The sequence below is a fragment of the Dendropsophus ebraccatus genome, chromosome 3 (genome assembly GCF_027789765.1).
Source record: "Dendropsophus ebraccatus isolate aDenEbr1 chromosome 3, aDenEbr1.pat, whole genome shotgun sequence".
Lineage (NCBI taxonomy): Eukaryota > Metazoa > Chordata > Amphibia > Anura > Hylidae > Dendropsophus > Dendropsophus ebraccatus.
Window position 1 is genome coordinate 123,892,018 of NC_091456.1, and position 21,233 is coordinate 123,913,250.

The following is a 21,233-nucleotide window of genomic DNA, read 5'->3' on the forward strand; positions in this document are numbered from 1 at the left end:
ACCACCAGGATGTTTGCGCCTGCATGGTAGAGAAAAAAAAATAAAAACTTCACCAACTGTTAAAGGACAAGTGCAATGAAAAACTTTTTCCCAGTAATTGAAGCACATTACAAAGTTATATAAGGCCCCCTTCACACGTCCGGAAAAACCACCCGGATTTCCTATCAGGAATAGACTTTCATTGGACACGGACACCCGTCCGGAATTTTCCGGAAGGGTGTCCGTTCCGGAAAATAGGACCGGATTTTTTAGAACCGGTCCTATTTTCGTCCGGAAATCCGGCCCGGACGCCCCCATAGGAGACTATGGGAGCGCCCGGGCCCCGGACACTTTCCTGATGCACATCAGGAAAGCGTCCGGAGTTCCACTCACCTTCCGCCTCTGCCCCGGCCTCCTGCTGCCTCTTCCGCATCCTTGTCTGCAGGTACTCGTGGCACCCCCGCACCCCCCCCCGCGGCCACTCGCGGCACCCCCGCACCCCCCCCCCCCCCCCCCCCCGCGGCCACTCGCGGCACCACCGAACCCTCCCCTTCCCACGGCCACTCGCGGCCCCCCCGAACCCTCCCCTTCCCACGGCCACTCGCGGCCCCCCCGGCGGCCAGGAGACCAGGACAGGTGAGATTAAAACTCCCATCATGCCCTGCTGACAGGCCATGATGGGAGTTGTAGTTCTGCAGCCTGTGGCCATCCAGGTTGCAGAAGTACAACTCCCACCATGCCTTGCTGACAGGCCATGATGGAAGTTGTAGTTCTGCAGCCTGTGGCCATCCAGGTTGCAGAAGTACAACTCCCACCATGCCTTGCTGACAGGTCATGATGGGATTTGTACTTTTGCAGCCTGTTGCCATGATGGGAGTTGTAGTTCTGCAGCCTGTGGCCATCCAGGTTGCAGAAGTACAACTTACATCATGCTTGGCTGACAGGTCATGATGGAAGTTGTACTTCTGCAGCCTGTGGCCATCCAGGTTGCAGAAGTACAACTCCCATCATGTACTGCAACCTGGGTGACCACAGACTGCAGAAGTACAACTTCCATCATGACCTGTCAGCCAAGCATGATGGGAGTTGTAATTCTGCAAGCTGTGACCATCCAGTTTGCAGAAATACATGTCCTATTTTTCTTCTCATCAGGAAATCCTGAAGGTTTTTCCTGATGGTAAAAACGGATTACTGTCAGGAAATCCTGATACTTTCCTGATGACATTTAAGGCCTCCTGATCAGGATTTCCTGAAAGTAAAAACTGACACGGACGTGTGAATGGGGCCTAACTCTGTAATGTGCTTCAATCCCCTATCTGGTTACCTTCCCTGTCTTTTCCCCCCTCCACCCCCCACCAGGAAGTGTCCTAACTCACACAGACCTGATTACTGTCGTCACCGTCACCAAGCTCTTCTCTCAGCTCCTTCTCCTGTTACACCAGCCTCCCCCCTCCCCTGCCTTGTCAGGTGACAGCTTGCTCAGCTCCCATTGGCTGAACAACTGCAAGCCATCACTTGGACTTGGGAGGGGGGGCTGCTGTAACAGGACCTAGAGCAGCCCTCCTGCTGATGACTCATCCTCACAAGAAGGAGCTGCCTGGTGACCGTGAGGACAGTCATTAGGTCTGTGTGAGTTAGGACACTTCCTGGTGGGGGGTGGAGGGGGGAAAAGACAGGGAAGGGAGGCAGATAGGTGATTGAAGCATATTACAGAGTTATATAACTTTGTAATGTGCTTCAATTACTGGGAAAAAGTTTTTCATGGCACTTGTCCTTTAAATTTGTTGTAACTATGTGAGCAGAGGTGAGCGATCACGGTTTTCCCGAATTGATCCAGCGTTTTTCCCAGCACCCGGGTGGAGAGGCAGGGAGAGCAGTAGTGCAGAAAGGCCATCACCTTGATGAGTGGATCAAATGACGAATCAAATCAGACGAGCATGCTTAAAGTGATACTTTTTGCATTCTGACATCTCTACACAGATGTAAAGGGTAAATTTAGCGGTTTTCATAGCTTATTTTATATCATACGTCATGGTGCTTGTTCAAGTAAAAAGTCATCTTTGCAAATTGTGTTAAGTGGGCGGGGCATTAGCACCACTTAGCCTCACCCACAACACAACAGTTGGCCCGCCCCCTCGCTGGCCATTGGAACAGGCTGGCGGAAAGGTCTAGACCCCACCCCCTTTATGTCGACCAATGGTTGTCAAGGGGCGGGGCCAATGGCATTGTGGGCGGAGCTCAGTGGCGCTGCAGTTGATAAAAGGACACTTTTTACTTGAACAAGCACCATGACGTATGATATGAAATAAGGTATGTAAAACGCTAAATTTACCCTTTACACCTGTGTAGAGATGTCAGAATGCACAAAGGGGGTGACAGTGTTGATAAGGCCAGGATATGCAATTTTACCTACCTGCACCGTACCTATATGACTACACATATATATATAGGCCTCTTGCTTAGAAGCTCCAGCACATTAGAGAGTCCCTGATAGGGTTAACTTATAGTTGGGACATTTTTTACCTTGGAAAACTTCTGATATGGACACTAGAAAGAATGTTTTGTCTCAAGAACTATTTCACTCAGAGACATCTTTATCAGCGTTCAAGGACATTCTCGGAGGAAAGTTGACTGTCTCTTACAGTGGGAATAATGTGAAAGTATCATTGCAAAGAATGTATTGTTCTAACCTTTTTGACCTTTTTGAATAATAATAATGAATACTAATATAGATGCCATTGCGCATGACTGAATATCTAAATCACTAGCACCGCCTCATCTATGCCTTATTAGCATTTGTTAACACCCTATATTTTATCTGACTATAAAATGTGATTACCATAATAAAACTTGGGCCATTATTATCCAGGATTATAATCATGATACAATGTCTTATCTGTGTCCGTGATTTATAAGTGACGAGTTGGTAATACTGCAGGTTTCAACTCTCGCTATCAATTGATAACCATCCTTTATCCTGGGTATTTGACTTTTTCTCCATAGAGAGGGGTCAACATCTAAATTTAACCTTAACATTTGGCACCCGAACAGGGACTCAGCCTCTTGCAAACCAGAACGCAGACTGACGGGATGTGGTGATTTATCCGTCATCGGACGCGCAGATATAACTGGCCAGGTAAGAAAGACTTTCCTTTCTTACGTACTATCTGTGCCTCCGCGGAGCGGATAGAAATAGATTCCTGTCACTTGCGTTCTCTATATGTTTGTAAAGCTGAGTCTAATTGTTAGACAAAGAACTCTGTAACCCAGGATAGGACAAGGTTAAAGTGCTGCATTGCCGTCGCAAACTGTGGTGTGATTGAGATAAGCTGTTGCTGTATTTATGTTGAATTAAGGAAAGGGATTGCCGAACATGATCACTTGTACGTCCTTTTGGGGAGGCTGTGATTATTGCTTAACCCTTGTAATACAGCATAACATCGAGAGCAGCTGCAAGGCCACAGACAGCAGGCACATAACTTTTGGAGTGAACGGGTTCCTGATAAGTGATATCTGTCTCGAGCAGCGGGAACAATACTTGTATTGATCCCATTATTTGTGCTTGTACTGTGGTAGAGAGCAGGTCAGAAGATCTGTGATTTACCACCTTGCCCCCTAGGAGGAATTAGCAACGAGGGACAGTAGGTTGCTATAAAGCGTCGCTATAGTGTATCACTATAAGCGTCTGGGTCTATAGTAGCTGTGCTTGTTAAAACCTAAGGTTTAGGTTTCGTTCCCCAATACGCTACCTAGGGATTAGCTGAGCAAGGATGAGACTAAAAGTTATTCACTAAAAGAAGGGATCCCCAGTCTCCACAAGAAGTTTATGTGAAGCTGATGTGAAGCTAAGGAAGATATAGTTAGCGATGGGCATGAGAAGATGCAGTGCAAGACCTAGAACAGATCTTGAGGAGGTTTGATATAAAGGCAGATACATGCCTGAGCCCCACCAACCTCTGGCTCTCTGACCAACACCTGGGAAACCCCTTACACTCCTGTGCACACTTATTTTTGCCTTGTGGGTAGGTAACCAGACCTACATGTAACATGCAGGGCAAATGGGTCCTTGGAATTTCCAGAAACCTTAGGGGGTCAATCTAAGTACTATCCCTAAGGGGGGATCAAGGATTAGAGTTCTAAGAGGGGAGGGTGTGGAGTAGATAGATGAGAGCCAGAGGGTCAGACAGAAGGAAAACATTCAGGATAATGGGTGGGAAACACAGGTCCAGCTGGGTGGACATGTGCCGGTGACCAACAAAAATCTAGATAAGACAGAATATTGTAGTGTGTGTGGCAGACCCAAGCCACATCATTATGTTACACCATTGTACCCAGTTTATATCTGTAAACAAACCCCAGACCCTGCAAAAAGCCAACCTACCTCCAATGGTGGCGTATAGACCCTTTGTTCTGCAGGGATCTTCCCCTTGGTCAGCTGTTGAAGTAGTTACTTTGATTTAAAGTGCCCCTGACCTGATTGTAAGACCAATGCCTTTTTGAAGTGGGCAGCCTAACCTCAAATAGTGTATAGTGCCATGTAAGTGGAGATGGACGAGGAGAACAGTCCAGCTCATTGCTAGATACAGTACTGAGAGAGCTGAATAGGTTAATTAATGCTGCGTAGTGTAGCAGCATACAATTATTTGGCACATAATGTGTGTTATTTGTTATGTTTTGTGTAAGGTCGTCAACTAGCTCTGCAGATCACATGCAAGCAGCATTAGGAAAAAAAAAAAAAAAGAATCAGAGCTGTTAGTGTAATGTACTCTCCTACATTATATACTGTTGTATTTCAGCCAGTTTTGCTAAGCTGGTGTTCCCCTCTAGAAGTATGTTACATGTTACAAAATGTTGATCATTTTCTGTTGTCCCGATCATAAAACATGTATTTAGTTATGTACGCCACTTTTCTGTAATCAGCCCTCAAAGATGGCGACTGAAAGCCAACCACTCCCACATATCATCCACATCTGTATTATAATTGTGACGTCTCAAAACCATGCCCTAAGCCAACACCCCTATATCCGGTTATCTAGTCCGGTGGCCATTTTAACTTCTGGCATTTCTGTCCCCCGCCCATACTGCTTAGTGTCACTGAGGGGGCGGGCACAGGACTCTCCGATAGAGTCTAACAACTGTTTTGCACATTTATTAATGAATATTATTACCTGATGGTGAGGAAAGTTAGACAAAAATTTGTTGAAAGGAAAAGTATAGAGACTGTTTGAAGGAATCGGGTCTAGTAGACCTATTATTGTATAAGATTGTTATACGTAAGTGTCAGTAGGAGTCAGAGAGAAAAAAGCATGTTTTATTAGGAATGTCAAGAGAAAAGTGATAATTGGTAAAGATCAAACGCAGAAGTTTGTGCACTTATTAAGAACCCAATGGTGTAAGAGCCTGTAGTAACTTACTACTGTAATATACAGTATGTTTCTATGTAACCTTATAAAAAAAAAAAAAAATACTGATACTTCTAAGAAGTTTTTTTTTTCCCCCCCCCCCTCTTGTAATCTATGATTTTACTGCTCACTGCTCAAGGTTAGAAGTGAGGCCCAGAGCGTTCTGCTTACTGATAAGAGCCGCTTACTGGAGGAATGGATTTCAGCTAATAATGGTACAAATTAAGCTGAAGGTTCTGACAAAAAGAATTCTAATAAAAAGAATTATTCTATATACCGTATGTTTTATATTTCATCTTTAAGTTGTGTTTTATTTGATTTATAGCAAAAGAAGGTTAAATGGGACTAGCCGATTGTAATATGTTTTATTTTTTAAATATTTTTATTTTTAGGGTTAACAGTTTTGTGATGATTATAGCAAACTATATTGATAATTCCTAGTAAAGCCAAACCCATATCCATGGCTCCAGCCTGAACGCCTTATGCCCCCCAATATATATATATATATATATATATATATATATATATATCTTGTGCTAAGTGCATTGAATCCAGCATCTCTGTTGCCTCTTGATGTAGATTCAAATGGGGGAGGGGATAGAGGTGAATGGAAATGGGAGTAGCCCATTTTGATGAAGTAGCCAATTTTTATGTTTTAAAAAAAAATTTTTTAAACACCGTACAAACTTTTTAACTTATTGTGTTTGATATTTTACATTGTGAAAGATGAAAATGTAATTGAAAGCCCAAATATTAATGAAAGTTTAAAAGTTTTCATTGTAGATTATCTCAGACTTTTAAAAGATGGATGACACAAGACGCAAGGATATATGGTGACCGCCATGCAGAGTGACGTTCCACTGCAGAAACCGCTCCTGCCATAAGCTGGAGGTGAGGACAATCACTAAGACATGTAAGATGGTTGAAGGTAACTATGCAGATGTGTATATGAAGCCCACTATTATGGGTTAGTTGGCAAATTAGAGATTTGGTTGATCCCTGGGCTTACCAAAAACACTTGTAGAAAGAAAGAAAAAAAAAAAATGTTCAAAGAAGAAGAAAAGCTGCCATAGAGCGGCTGACGCAACGCTCACGCAGACAAACCCTGATGCCTCGTATCTCACTGTAGGTTATCTGACAAAACCAGCAGAAGGAAGCCATGTGTAATGTGATGTAGTATCCTCACATTGGGCGGCCCAGGGGACGACAAATATAGCAGAGAGGGTTGTGTACAGCTGTATTATCTACACCTGTCATAACCTACTGTAAGTAACACCGTAAAGTGCCTGTCTGCATAGTCTGTCATCTTCCTGCCTGTTTCAGGGAATGTAAGTGGACGTCATCCACCTGCTATAGGTGGCCTATATAGGTATGTCCTTGTCTGTACTGGTGTCTTCTTTACAGGTCAGCCAAAGCTATGGGAGAGAACAAAGCCAATGTCTGAGGTGATACTAGTGGCCTATATATAACTGAGGCCAAGAGTCCAAGCGTCTGTAAAGAGGCCTGTCAGTCAAAAGATAGGTTTAAGGATAAAGGATCCATACCAATGCTACTATTACAAAAAGGATCATATGATATATATTATTCTCATAAAAAGGCTTTGAAACCTTAGATGATGTATCGTTTACACTTTGCTTTTATTTCTATGGTGGTTATTTTATGTGTAATATGTGATGATCTCAGTGAAAGAGATAATTCAGTAGGATCCAAATATTATATTGGTAATAAGCGCCCAGTTACTTCATATTATTGGTCTATGTATTACAGTAAATGATTATGTACAGGAAGAGATGTGACCATGTGACCAGTCATTAGACCTGTGTGATCTGATCATAAAGACGTTTTCTAGGTACAAAATGAAGTAAAAAGACTAAAAAGAAGTGGAAATTTTGAGAATCCCGTACTGATGAGTGTGAATTCACTATCTGGTTATTATAAGTGAATCTAGTGGTTACATAGAAGGTCACATTGTGGAGATTTTATTGCATTTACCTGTTATGCTATTTTTGGTTTATGTAGCAATGAACTTTTCATTTTTGCTTTTGCCATGAGATAAGATTTGCTCACATCTAAACTTTTCTTTTTCAGAAACTTTTTAAAGTTAGTTGTTGTGACTTTCCTATACCCACATGATGCCGAAGTGGTAGAGTCCTTGTGATAGAGTCACGTCTGTTATATACAGTAATAAGACAATAAGGTTTGGTTATTTTGATAAAATCCAGAGAGGTATTTGTCATATACATATATTAGTTTGGGTATTGATAATAAGCTTTTATTTGTTTTGTTGTAACTAAGCTGTATATTGATGTATACTGTACAGACTCAGCCATTGTTTAGTATTTTCTTTCGGTTATTGCAGATCTACCTACCACATCTACAGAAAGTTTGTTCCGCCATCTATAACTTTCAATAAAACGTATAGTACTATTTTTGTCTATCCTATGGTGATGCCCAAAAACTAATGGAAGTCCTTCAGGGTCTCTTCCAGGTGGTCTTATGCAAAATACTGATCTGTTAGTCAGTAAAAGTGTTTATGTGTATTTTCTTTCACATAAAACCTCGAAAGAGGAGAAGATCAATTCTTAGATAAAGAGTAACTAATGTTACTATGTTTTCTTTCATTTATTGGTTCTCTTGAATCTGTGCTGCCTGGACATTTCTGGAGGTTGGATGCTGTACTAATACTCGGAGGATGATTTCACCTGTGGTCCCTTGATCAACCTGCGGCTGAGGGTGGAGTCCTCAAAACCTCCGGCTACGACCCAACCACCAGTGATGACCCATGTCCATGCTTCACGGATCTCAAATGGGGGAATGATAAAGCCAGGATATGCGATTTTACCTTCCTGCACCATACCTATCTGACTACACATATATACACTCACCGGCCACTTTATTAGGTACACCATGCTAGAAATGGGTTGGACCCCCTTTTGCCTTCAGAACTGCCTCAATTCTTCGTGGCATAGATACAACAAGGTGCTGGAAGCATTGCTCAGAGATTTTGGTCCATATTGACATGATGGCATCACACAGTTGCCGCAGATTTGTCGGCTGCACATCCATGATGCGAATCTCCCGTTCCACCACATCCCAAAGATGCTCTATTGGATTGAGATCTGGTGACTGTGGAGGCCATTTGAGTACAGTGAACTCATTGTCATGTTCAAGAAACCAGTCTGAGATAATTCTAGCTTTATGACATGGCGCATTATCCTGCTGAAAGTAGCCATCAGATGTTGGGTACATTGTGGTCATAAAGGGATGGACATGGTCAGCAACAATACTCAGGTAGGCTGTAGTGTTGCAACGATGCTCAATTGGTACCAAGGGGCCCAAAGAGTGCCAAGAAAATATTCCCCACACCATGACACCACCACCACCAGCCTGAACCGTTGATACAAGGCAGGATGGATCCATGCTTTCATGTTGTTGATGCCAAATTCTGACCCTACCATCCGAATGTCGCAGCAGAAATCGAGACTCATCAGACCAGGCAACGTTTTTCCAATCTTCTACTGTCCAATTTTGATGAGCTTGTGCAAATTGTAGCCTCAGTTTCCTGTTCTTAGCTGAAAGGAGTGGCACCCGGTGTGGTCTTCTGCTGCTGTAGCCCATCTGCCTCAACGTAGGACGTACTGTGCGTTCAGAGATGCTCTTCTGCGCTACCTTGGTTGTAACGGTTGGCTATTTGAGTCACTGTTGCCTTTCTATCAGCTCGAACCAGTCTGCCCATTCTCCTCTGACCTCTGGCATCAACAAGGCATTTCCGCCCACAGAACTTCCGCTCACTGGATGTTTTTTCTTTTTCGGACCATTCTCTGTAAACCCTAGAGATGGTTGTGCATGAAAATCCCAGTAGATCAGCAGTTTCTGAAATACTCAGACCAGCCCTTCTGGCACCAACAACCATGCCACGTTCAAAGGCACTCAAATCACCTTTCTTCCCCATACTGATGCTCGGTTTGAACTGCAGGAGATTGTCTTGACCATGTCTACATGCCTAAATGCACTGAGTTGCCGCCTTGTGATTGGCTGATTAGAAATTAAGTGGTAACGTGCAGTTGGACAGGTGTACCTAATAAAGTGGCCGGTGAGTGTATATAGGCCTCTTGCTTAGAAGCTCCAGCACATTAGAGAGTCCCTGATAGGGTTAACTTATAGTTGGGACATTTCTTACCTTGGAAAACTTCTGATATGGACACTAGAATGTTTTGTCTCAAGAACTATTTCACTCAGAGACATCTTTATCAGCGTTCAAGGACATTCTCGGAGGAAAGTTGACTGTCTGTTACAGTGGGAATAATGTGAAAGTATCATTGCAAAGAATGTATTGTTTTGACCTTTTTGAATAATAATAATGAATACTAATATAGATGCCATTGCGCATGACTGAATATCTAAATCACTAGCACCGCCTCATCTATGCCTTATTAGCATTTGTTAACACCCTATATTTTATCTGACTATAAAATGTGATTACCATAATAAAACTTGGGCCATTATTATCCAGGCTTATAATCATGATACAATGTCTTATCTGTGTCCGTGATTTATAAGTGATGAGTTGGTAATACTGCAGGTTTCAACTCTAGCTATCAATTGATAACCATCCTTTATCCTGGGTATTTGACTTTTTCTCCATAGAGAGGGGTCAACATCTAAATTTAACCTTAACAGTGTCACTTTAAGGTTTGTTCAACTCTAGTACCTACCATTCTGCTTGCACAGCAGGATAGCTTCTTAAATCTCTGGCAGGTACGCAGCCTGCTCCTAAAGCGAATGGTAAACAGAACTGCTAAAAGTGCCATAGACTGCATTGGGGCCAGTCCATGGATGTCAATTCTCCAAGAATAGAGAGCAGCTGTTCCCAGAGTTGTAGTTGGACCTGCGCCCCACAATCCGTGTAGTTTGGTGTTGGAGGTTTCTGTTCGTTCTTTCCTTTTGGATATCGGGAGTGGCTGCGGTCCTTGATTTACATGCTTAGGAGTGTTGTGCCTCCACATTTGCACAACCATACCAGGTGAGGGTTGCCGTGCACCCCTAATCCCTTTGCATCTTGTCCTTCTGATCCTCGCTATGGAGCGCTGTCGCCCTTTGTTTAGTCCATGGATGTGTCACTTTTTATTGCTGCCAGTCAACATAAGTGTATATGTAAATAACATAAGCGAAATAAGAGGGGGGGGGGGCATGGGGGCAGTGGCTCCTGGGCCCACACTGGCAGGGGCCCACTGAGGTCTCAGAGGCTTAATGCTGACTGCAAAAGCTATTTCTTTTGCAGACAGCCTGCAGAGCGATGAGAAAGGACCTGTGGTAACATCATAAGGGGGCGGGACTGAGAACTGGAGAGGATTCTTGTGGATGAAGGACTTGTGGTGATGTCATGAGAGGGCAGGGCTGAGAACGGGAGAAGATGCTGGTGCTGGTGAAGCATAACTCTACTACGGGCGTATGTTCGCGGTTCGTACGCATCCGGCCGCATGTCGATTTTTCCCACGCCCATAGTTTCAGCCGCACATGTACGCCAGCGTACGAAATGCGGCCGGACTCATACGCAGTGTGAACATAGCCTTAATGTCTAAAAACTTATTACCTATACCACTATTATTTTTAGGCAAAGATAATCTGGTTAAAAGGGTTCTCCAGAATTTAGAAAAAAAAACATAGTTGCTTTCTTCCAAAACAGTGCCACCCCTGCTCTTAGGTTGTGTGTGGTATTACAATTTGGCACTATTCACTTCAGTCGAATACCACACACAAACTGAGGACAAGAGTGGTGCTGTCTGTGGAAGAAGGCAGCTATATTTTTCTAATCTTAAGCACTTTACATTTTTTTGTGGTTCTATATGTAAAATGTACAGAAGCCTCTTACACTGCTCTTTATCCTTATCCACTAAGAGTAATGTAGAAGAATATTCCCTTTATTATTCAGAAAGCCTTGTCACCTGCTGAGGTTCCCTATGAGTAAGGTTGGTTGGGGGCCCACTCAGACTCACTCGCCTCCCCCTCTAGGCTGAACCCCTAGCTAAACCCCTGGTAAATGAATTTTTATCATTATTAGTTAATGATTATTTTGGTTTGCACTGATCACTGATATTTTTTTTCCATTAAAATACAAAATGTATTTTATTAGAAATTAAACTTTAATCAATAATTAAGATCTAATGTCTAATTTAAGTGTTCCCTTCATCCTGGGGAATAAAGAAAAATACAAAGCAGTGTATGTGCAGTGAATGCAGCTTGTCTCCAGCCATCATGATCTAAAGCAGTGCTTCCCAACCTTTTCCACCTCCGGGCACACCTTGGAAAAAAAAATTTCCTCGGGGCACCCCTACTAAATAATGTTCTACAAAATAAGAAAACCGTCATACAGTGACTCACAGGTGACGTCTTCTTTGATCTGAGGAGTCACTTTCCCTTTTCCTCTCCATCCGCCATGATGATTTCTTTCAGCTACTTTTCATCTCTTCAGAACCTGCAAGACAAACAATTTAGGCTCCGCATATTTCTAGCAACTTCCTTTCCTTTCTCCCTCCTGGCGGCTCCCAAAGTAACTGCGCTGTTTGGTGTTATGTGCAGTAAAGCGAGTAGGAATGTGGGATGCCCCCTGTATGTAGGATCCCCTGCTGTGCCCCCATGAGCTAATAATGCCCTCAGAGGTGCCCCCATGAACTAATAATGCCCCCAGAGGTGCCCCCATATACTAATAATGCCCCCAGAGGTGCCCCCCATGAACTATTAATGCCCCCTGCTCTGCCCCTTAAAAAAAACAAACATCCTACTCACCTAATCCGCGCTGTGGCTGCAGGAAGCAGCTCTCCTCCTCTTCGAGCTCCATCTTGCCGAGCCACGGGGTCGGAACGTCCGGCAAGCGTGATGACGTCACATGATCACGCCTGCCGGAGAGGTCACGTCCCGGCCTCCCATAGGCTGCTAGCATGAAGTGCCGGCGGCCTATGGGAGTGAATATAGGAGCAGGACGCTGACACTACCTGCTCCTATATTCTGCTTATTTTAATGTTCCGCCCGCTCATAGTGCAGGCGGAACATCAAAGCGCTCTGTGCATCCCGAGAAGCTGTGCGGCCGCAGCTTCTTGGGATGCTTAAAGAGACAGCGCACATTTCCCACTGGGATCCTGCGGCACCCCTGGCGGGTTCTCCCGGCACACCGGTGTGCCGCGGCACCCCGGTTGGGAAACACTGATCTAAAGAACTCAGAACTTGACTAGATGGTCCAGGACGTCTTTTCCTGCTGACAGTCTTCTATGTTTTTAACTAAATATTCACCTTAAGGGTACAAACCCACTTGGCGGATCTGCAGCGAGTCTCCTTGCTGCGTTTTTGCAGCGAGACTCGCTGCAGATCCCAGCCCTATACTTTCATTAGCAGAGAAACTCGCAGCAGGGATGTACATCCCTGCTGCGATTTTGTCTGCAGCCCTCCCCATTAACCCCCTAGCCGCCGGACATTATACATTACCGGGTCCCCGTTCCTGCTTGCTTCGGGGGTCCCGGTGTCTTCACGGCCCGCCCGGCCAATCAGTGTGCTGCAGCAGGGCAGCGCACTGATTGGCCGGGCAGAACGTGCCGGGAGCCCCCGAAGCAAGCAGGAGCGGGGACCTGGTAATGTATATCCTGGCCACCCCCCCCCCTGCAGCCCCGATCGGGATCCGGCTGGGATCTGCAGCGAGTCTCGCTGCAAAAACGCAGCAAGGAGACTCGCTGCAGATCCGGCAAGTGGGTTTGTACCCTAAAGAAAGAAAAACTGCTAACAATGCCAGATACCTGCACTGTGGCCAGACATAGACCCAGATTTATTAGCTCTATGTTAGCGCCCTCGCACCTGAATTATCGTGGCCCCACAGGAACTACCCACTCAGCGTCTGCAGCTGTGTTGCACAGTGTCCATATTAGGACATAGTCAAAGTCAAGAATCTTTTTGACACAAAAGTGACTCCTGACCACTGAATACGACTCCTGATTAAATAATGTGTAATATCTGATCTGTGAAATGTCAGTAGTTAGTAGTCCCCATTTAGTTGTCACCAGGAGGGGCGGGCCTCGACCAGAAGGGAAGGCGTTGTGTTGACCTTACAAGCAGGAAGTAAGCTGCAATGTCCACAGTAACATGGGGGGAGGACTGGTGTGTGTGTGTGGGGGGGTCTGTATACAGGGGAGAGGACTGTTGTGTGTGTGTGTGTGGGGGGGGGGGGGGGGGGTCTGTATACAGGGGAGAGGACTGTTGTGTGTGTGTGGGGGGGGTCTGTATACAGGGGAGAGGACTGTTGTGTGTGTGTGGGGGGGTCTGTATACAGGGGAGAGGACTGTTGTGTGTGTGTGGGGGGGTCTGTATACAGGGGAGAGGACTGTTGTGTGTGTGTGGGGGGTCTGCATACAGGGGAGAGGACTGGTGTGTAGGGTCTGTATACAGGGGGAGAGGACTGGTGTGTGTGTGTGTCGGTCTGTGTACAGGGGGAGAGGACTGGTGTGTGTGTGTCGGTCTGTGTACAGGGGGAGAGGACTGGTGTGTGTGTGTCGGTCTGTGTAAAGGGGGAGAGGACTGGTGTGTGTGTGTCGGTCTGTGTACAGGGGGAGAGGACTGGTGTGTGTGTCGGTCTGTGTACAGGGGGAGAGGACTGGTGTGTGTGTGTCGGTCTGTGTACAGGAGGAGAGAACTGGTGTGTGTGTCAGTCTGTGTACAGGGGGGGAGGACTAGTGTGTGTGTCGGTCTGTGTACAGGGGGAGAGGACTGGTGTGTGTGTCGATCTGTATACAGGGGGAGAGGACTGATGTGTGTGTCTGTCTGTATACAGACCCCCCCCACACACACACACACACACATACACCAGTCCTCTCCCCTGTATACAGACCCCACACAGCAGTCCTCTCCCCTGTATACAGAACCCACACACCAGTCCTCTCCCCCTGTATACAGACCCCCACACTCCAGTCCTCTCTCCCTGTATACAGACCCCCACACTCCAGTCCTCTCTCCCTGTATACAGACCCCCACACACCAGTCCTCTCCCCCTGTATACAGACCCCCACACACCAGTCCTCTCTCCCTGTATACAGACCCCCACACACCAGTCCTCTCCCCCTGTATACAGACCCCCACACACCAGTCCTCTCCCCCTGTATACAGACCCCCACACACCAGTCCTCTCCCCCTGTATACAGACCCCCACACACCAGTCCTCTCCCCCTGTATACAGACCCCCACACACCAGTCCTCTCCCCCTGTATACAGACCCCCACACACCAGTCCTCTCCCCCTGTATACAGACCCCCACACACCAGTCCTCTCCCCCTGTATACAGACCCCCACACACCAGTCCTCTCCCCCTGTATACAGACCCCCACACACCAGTCCTCTCCCCCTGTATACAGACCCCCACACACCAGTCCTCTCCCCCTGTATACAGACCCCCACACACCAGTCCTCTCCCCCTGTATACAGACCCCCTCACACCAGTCCTCTCCCCCTGTATACAGACCCCCACACACCAGTCCTCTCCCCCTGTATACAGACCCCCACACACCAGTCCTCTCCCCCTGTATACAGACCCCCACACACCAGTCCTCTCCCCCTGTATACAGACCCCCACACACCAGTCCTCTCCCCCTGTATACAGACCCCCACACACCAGTCCTCTCCCCCTGTATACAGACCCCCACACACCAGTCCTCTCCCCCTGTATACAGACCCCCACACACCAGTCCTCTCCCCCTGTATACAGACCCTACACACACCAGTCCTCTCCCCTGTATACAGACCCTACACACCAGACCTGTCCCCCTGTATACAGACCCTACACACACCAGTCCTCTCCCCTGTATAGACCCTACACACCAGACCTGTCCCCCTGTATACAGACCCTACACACACCAGTCCTCTCCCCTGTATACAGACCCCCACACACCAGTCCTCTCCCCTGTATACAGACCACACACACCAGTCCTCTTCCCTGTATACAGACCCTACACACCAGACCTGTCCCCCTGTATACAGACCCTACACACACCAGACCTGTCCCCCTGTATACAGACCCTACACACCAGACCTGTCCCCCTGTATACAGACCCTACACACACCAGTCCTCTCCCCTGTATACAGACCCTACACACACCAGTCCTCTCCCCTGTATACAGACCCCCACACACCAGTCCTCTCCCCTGTATACAGACCACACACACCAGTCCTCTTCCCTGTATACAGACCCTACACACCAGACCTGTCCCCCTGTATACAGACCCTACACACACCAGTCCTCTCCCCTGTATACAGACCCTACACACCAGACCTGTCCCCCTGTATACAGACCCTACACACACCAGTCCTCTCCCCTGTATAGACCCTACACACCAGACCTGTCCCCCTGTATACAGACCCTACACACACCAGTCCTCTCCCCTGTATACAGACCCCCACACACCAGTCCTCTCCCCTGTATACAGACCACACACACCAGTCCTCTTCCCTGTATACAGACCCTACACACCAGACCTGTCCCCCTGTATACAGACCCTACACACACCAGACCTGTCCCCCTGTATACAGACCCTACACACCAGACCTGTCCCCCTGTATACAGACCCTACACACACCAGTCCTCTCCCCTGTATAGACCCTACACACCAGACCTGTCCCCCTGTATACAGAGCCTACACACACCAGTCCTCTCCCCTGTAATAAGACCCTACACACCAGACCTGTCCCCTGTATACAGACCCTACACACCAGACCTGTCCCCCTGTATACAGACCCTACACACCAGTCCTCTCCCCTGTATACAGACCCCACACACCAGTCCTCTCCCCCTGTATACAGATCCTACACACCAGTCCTCTCCCCCTGTATACAGACCCCACACACCAGTCCTCTCCCCTGTATACAGACCCTACACACACCAGTCCTCTCCCCTGTATAGACCCCACACACCAGACCTGTCCCCCTGTATACAGACCCTACACACCAGACCTGTCCCCCTGTATACAGACCCTACACACACCAGTCCTCTCCCCTGTAATAAGACCCTACACACCAGACCTGTCCCCTGTATACAGACCCTACACACCAGACCTGTCCCCCTGTATACAGACCCTACACACCAGTCCTCTCCCCTGTATACAGACCCCACACACCAGTCCTCTCCCCCTGTATACAGATCCTACACACCAGTCCTCTCCCCCTGTATACAGACCCCACACACACACACACACACACACACACACCAGTCCTCTCCCCTGTATACAGACCCCACACACCAGTCCTCTCCCCTGTATACAGACCCCCCACACACCAGTCCTCTCCCCCTGTATACAGACCCCACACACACCAGTCCTCCCCCATGTTACTGTGGACATTGCTGCTTCCTTCCCTGTTTCTGCAGAAGTGAATGGTGCAGCAGCTCACTGCTTTCTACTTCCTGCTTGTAAGGTCAACACAACTCCTTCCCTTCTGGTCGAGGCCCCGCCCCTCCTGGTGACATCACACTGACTCCTCACTTCTGGTCAGTAGTCACTTTTGTGTCAAAATGATTCTTGACTTTGACTTCTATGTCCTAAAATGGACACTGTAGTGTTGCACCTCACTCACTGGCTGAGTGGGCACTTCTGAGTAGGGCCGTGATACCACAGGATCAGGAGCCCGGCAGAGTACCATGAGCAGTGACTGTTGGGGCGTGGGGACGAGTATATAGGATTTCTTTATTATGATCCCACCACCCCCGTCCCCGCTGGATTTTTCACTGTTGCCCAAAATACCCCTTTAGGCTACAGTATTTTGGTTAGTGTTTTTTCAACCATAACCAAGAGTGGATTGAAAACACAGAATGTTCATACACACACACACACACACACACACACACACACACACACACTTTTAAAATTTAGTGATGGCCGTCATATAACAGCAACTAACATCCATAAAAAAAACCCAGCAATTGACATTAAATGGCAGCCATCCACTAAATTTCAAGAGTGTGTGAACCTAGCCTTTCTGCATTTTTAATCCACTCTGGTGGATTTTGGTTGAAAAATACTGAGCAAAAATACCAAGTGTGAACACAGCCTTAGGCCAGGTTCAGACTATGTAACTGTGCGGCTGTATTTGCGGCTGTAATTGTGCGGCGGTATTTTTGGTGGTTAATGCGTACGCTGGAAAGTATAGGATATACGGCTGCACAGTGCACACTATGTATGAATCTACGGCCCGATCGTAAACGGACCCGTAAAAAATGAACAAGACCATTGTTTGCGGCTGGACATGCGGCCGAGGATTGACAGGCGGTCCGTACGGAGTATTTCAAAAATAGCCGGCAATGATGCCGAATGCCTCTAATAGTTAATATATTAAATTAATAAAACACATTTTCTTTGTAATAAAGTCCCTTTCGTTGGTCAATAATTTAATTCTAACGAATCCATCATTTGGCAATTAAATATACTGTTAAAATAAATAGATATATAAATAAATGTATATTTATATATATATATATTTATTTTTTGACAGTATATTTAAAGGAGAAGTCCGGCGAAAACGATTTTTTTATATGTTATTACTTATGGAAAGTTATACAATTTTCTAATGTACATTAATTATGGGAAATGCTCATATACTGCCATTTCCCTTAATTTAGTGTATCAGGAAGTGTTAGAATTATCTCTGAAGCAGTGACGTCACGACCAACGGTGTAATTCCTATGGAGTGTCCAGCAGGGGGCGCTCTATATATAGAAGTCAATGAGTACCATTGACTTCTATATATAGTGCGCCCCTGCTGGACACTCCATAGGAATTACAGTGTATGTAATGTAATGTAATGCACTGTACTGTTGTGACTTTATGAATACATTTATGGAATACTTTGGGGAGCAAGTGTCCTTGCTCCCCAAAGTATCCCATAAATGTATTCAATGAATACATTTGCAGGGCACCGAGCAGGGAGGGAGAGAGGTGCCATCTACCTCCCCCCTCCCTGCTCGGTGCTGGGAACATATACAAAGCACTACTCCCCCATTATCTGCAGATAATGGGGGAGTAGTACCTTTTGCTATCCCTATCACCGCCCGCGCCGCCGCCGCTCACACAGGGGCTGCTATTCATGCCCCCCGCCGCTCCCCCCCTCCTCCTCCCGGCATCAAACTTAGGATCGCGCCGCTGATTCCCCGCCGCCCGCGCCGCTCCTAACTACCTGGCCGCCGCTCTCTGCTCATGCCGGCCGCGTCAGCCCGCCCCCACCCCGGCCCGGGGACACCAGGAAGCGCCGTACTCCCGGCCGGGGTGGGGGTGGGCTGACGCGGCCGGCATGAGCAGAGAGCGGCGGCCAGGAACGGGGCGGGTAGTTAGGAGCGGCGCGGGCGGCGGGGAATCAGCGGCGCGATGAATAGCAGCCCCTGTGTGAGCGGCGGCGCGGGCGGTGATAGGGATAGCAAAAGGTACTACTCCCCCATTATCTGTAGATAATGGGGGAGTAGTGCTTTGTATAAGTTCCCAGCACCGAGCAAGGGGGGGGGGGGGGGAGGTAGATGGCACCTCTCTCCCTCCCTGCTCGGTGCCCTGCAAATGTATTCATTGAATACATTTATGGGATACTTTGGGGAGCAAGGACACTTGCTCCCCAAAGTATTCCATAAATGTATTCATAAAGTCACAACAGTACAGTGCATTACATTACATACACTGTAATTCCTATGGAGTGTCCAGCAGGGGCGCACTATATATAGAAGTCAATGGTACTCATTGACTTCTATATATAGAGCGCCCCCTGCTGGACACTCCATGGGAATTACACCGTTGGTCGTGACGTCACTGCTTCAGAGATAATTCTAACACTTCCTGATACACTAAATTAAGGGAAATAGCAGTATATGAGCATTTCCCATAATTAATGTACATTAGAAAATTGTATAACTTTCCATAAGTAATAACATATAAAAAAATAATTTTCGCCGGACTTCTCCTTTAATTGCACAATGATGGATTCGTTAGAATTAAATTATTGACCAACGAAACTGAATTTATTTCATCGAAAATGTGTTTTATTAATTAAATATTAATTAGTACAGGAAGCTCCATAAGCCGTTAATTCATATGCCGGCAATAGAGCTTTCTGTACTAATCATCACTTTACTTTAATGAAAACATCAAATGTTTCTTCTAATTATGTTTTCACAATAGCATTATTAGAAGAAACATTTAGAATTATATGTGCGCTCAGCTGATTAGCTGATCGGCTGAGGGCACATGTAATGAGCCGGTCCGCAGCACAGTGACTTCATTGTGCTGCGGACCAGCGAAGAGGACACATCGGGGTGAGTATAGAGCTCTCCCCACCCCCTCCCCAGCACTGCACCCCTCCCAGCAAGGAAGGGGGGGTCGGTTAACCCCTTCCTTGCTGGGATGGGTGCAGTCTGACCCCCAAGGGGTTAAGGGGGATACAATACATCCTCCCTTAACCCTTTGGGGCCAAGACTGTAAGCAGCGATCTGTAAAGATGCTGCATACTGTAAGGTGCACAACACCGTTCACAATGATGGGTGTTGTGCTCCTGTTTGTGTGTTTTTTGTGTGTTTCTCAGATATCGGTATCCTGTGGATTACGTCGGATTCCGTGGACTACGTCGATGACCAGCGTTTTTTTTATGTGTTTTTTTTTATAAAATGGTCAATGAGGGGTGTGGGGGTGTTTTTATTGGAATAAAAAAATTTTTTAACTTGTGTCTTGTCTTTATTTCTTTACTTTATAGACTTAGTAGTGGAAGCCGTCTAATAGACGGAATCCATTACTAAGTTGGGGCCTAGTATTAGCCGGTATAAAATGGCTAACACTAACCCCCCATTATTACCCCAGTACCCAATGCCACCAGGGGTACTGGGAAGAGCCGGGTGCCAGTGGTCCCGGAACGTCAAAATTGGCGCTCCTGGACCGGGCGGCAGCAGGCTGGTAAGATTTAGGCTGGGGAGGGCCTAAACCAATGGCTCTTCCCACCCTGGTGTTACCAGGCTGCTGTCGTTTGGTTTTTAACCCGGCTGGTTATAAAAATAGGGGGATCCCTATGCGTTTTTTTTTTATTATTTATTTAAAAAAAACCGCATAGAGTCCCCCCTATTTTTATAACCAGCCGGGTTAAAAACCAAACGACAGCAGCCTGGTAACACCAGGGTGGGAAGAGCCATTGGTTTAGGCCCTCCCCAGCCTAACTCTTACCAGCCTGCTGCCGCCCGGTCCAGGAGCACCAATTTTGACGCTCCGGGACCACTGGCACCCGGCTCTTCCCAGTACCCCTGGTGGCATTGGGTACTGGGGTAATAATAGGGGGTTAGTGTTAGCCATTTTATACCGGCTAACACTAGGCCCCAACTTAGTAATGGATTCCGTCTATTAGACAGCTTCCACTACTAAGTCTATAAAGTAAAGAAATAAAGACAAGACACAAGTTAAAAAATTTTTTATTCAAATAAAAACACCCCCACACCCCTCATTGCCCATTTTATTAAAAAAAACATAAAAAAAACGCTGGTCATCGACGTAGTCCACGTAATCCACAGGATACCGATATCTGAAAAACAAAAAGGGAGAAACATAATTAGAAGAAACATTTGATGTTTTCATTAAAGTAAAGTGATGATTAGTACAGAATGCTCTATTGCCGGCATATGAATTAACGGCTTATGGAGCTTTCTGTACTAATTAATATTTAATTAATAAAACACATTTTCGATGAAATAAATTCAGTTTCGTTGGTCAATAATTTAATTCTAACGAATCCATCATTGTGCAATTAAATATACTGTCAAAAAATATATATATATAAATATACATTTATTTATATATCTATTTATTTTAACAG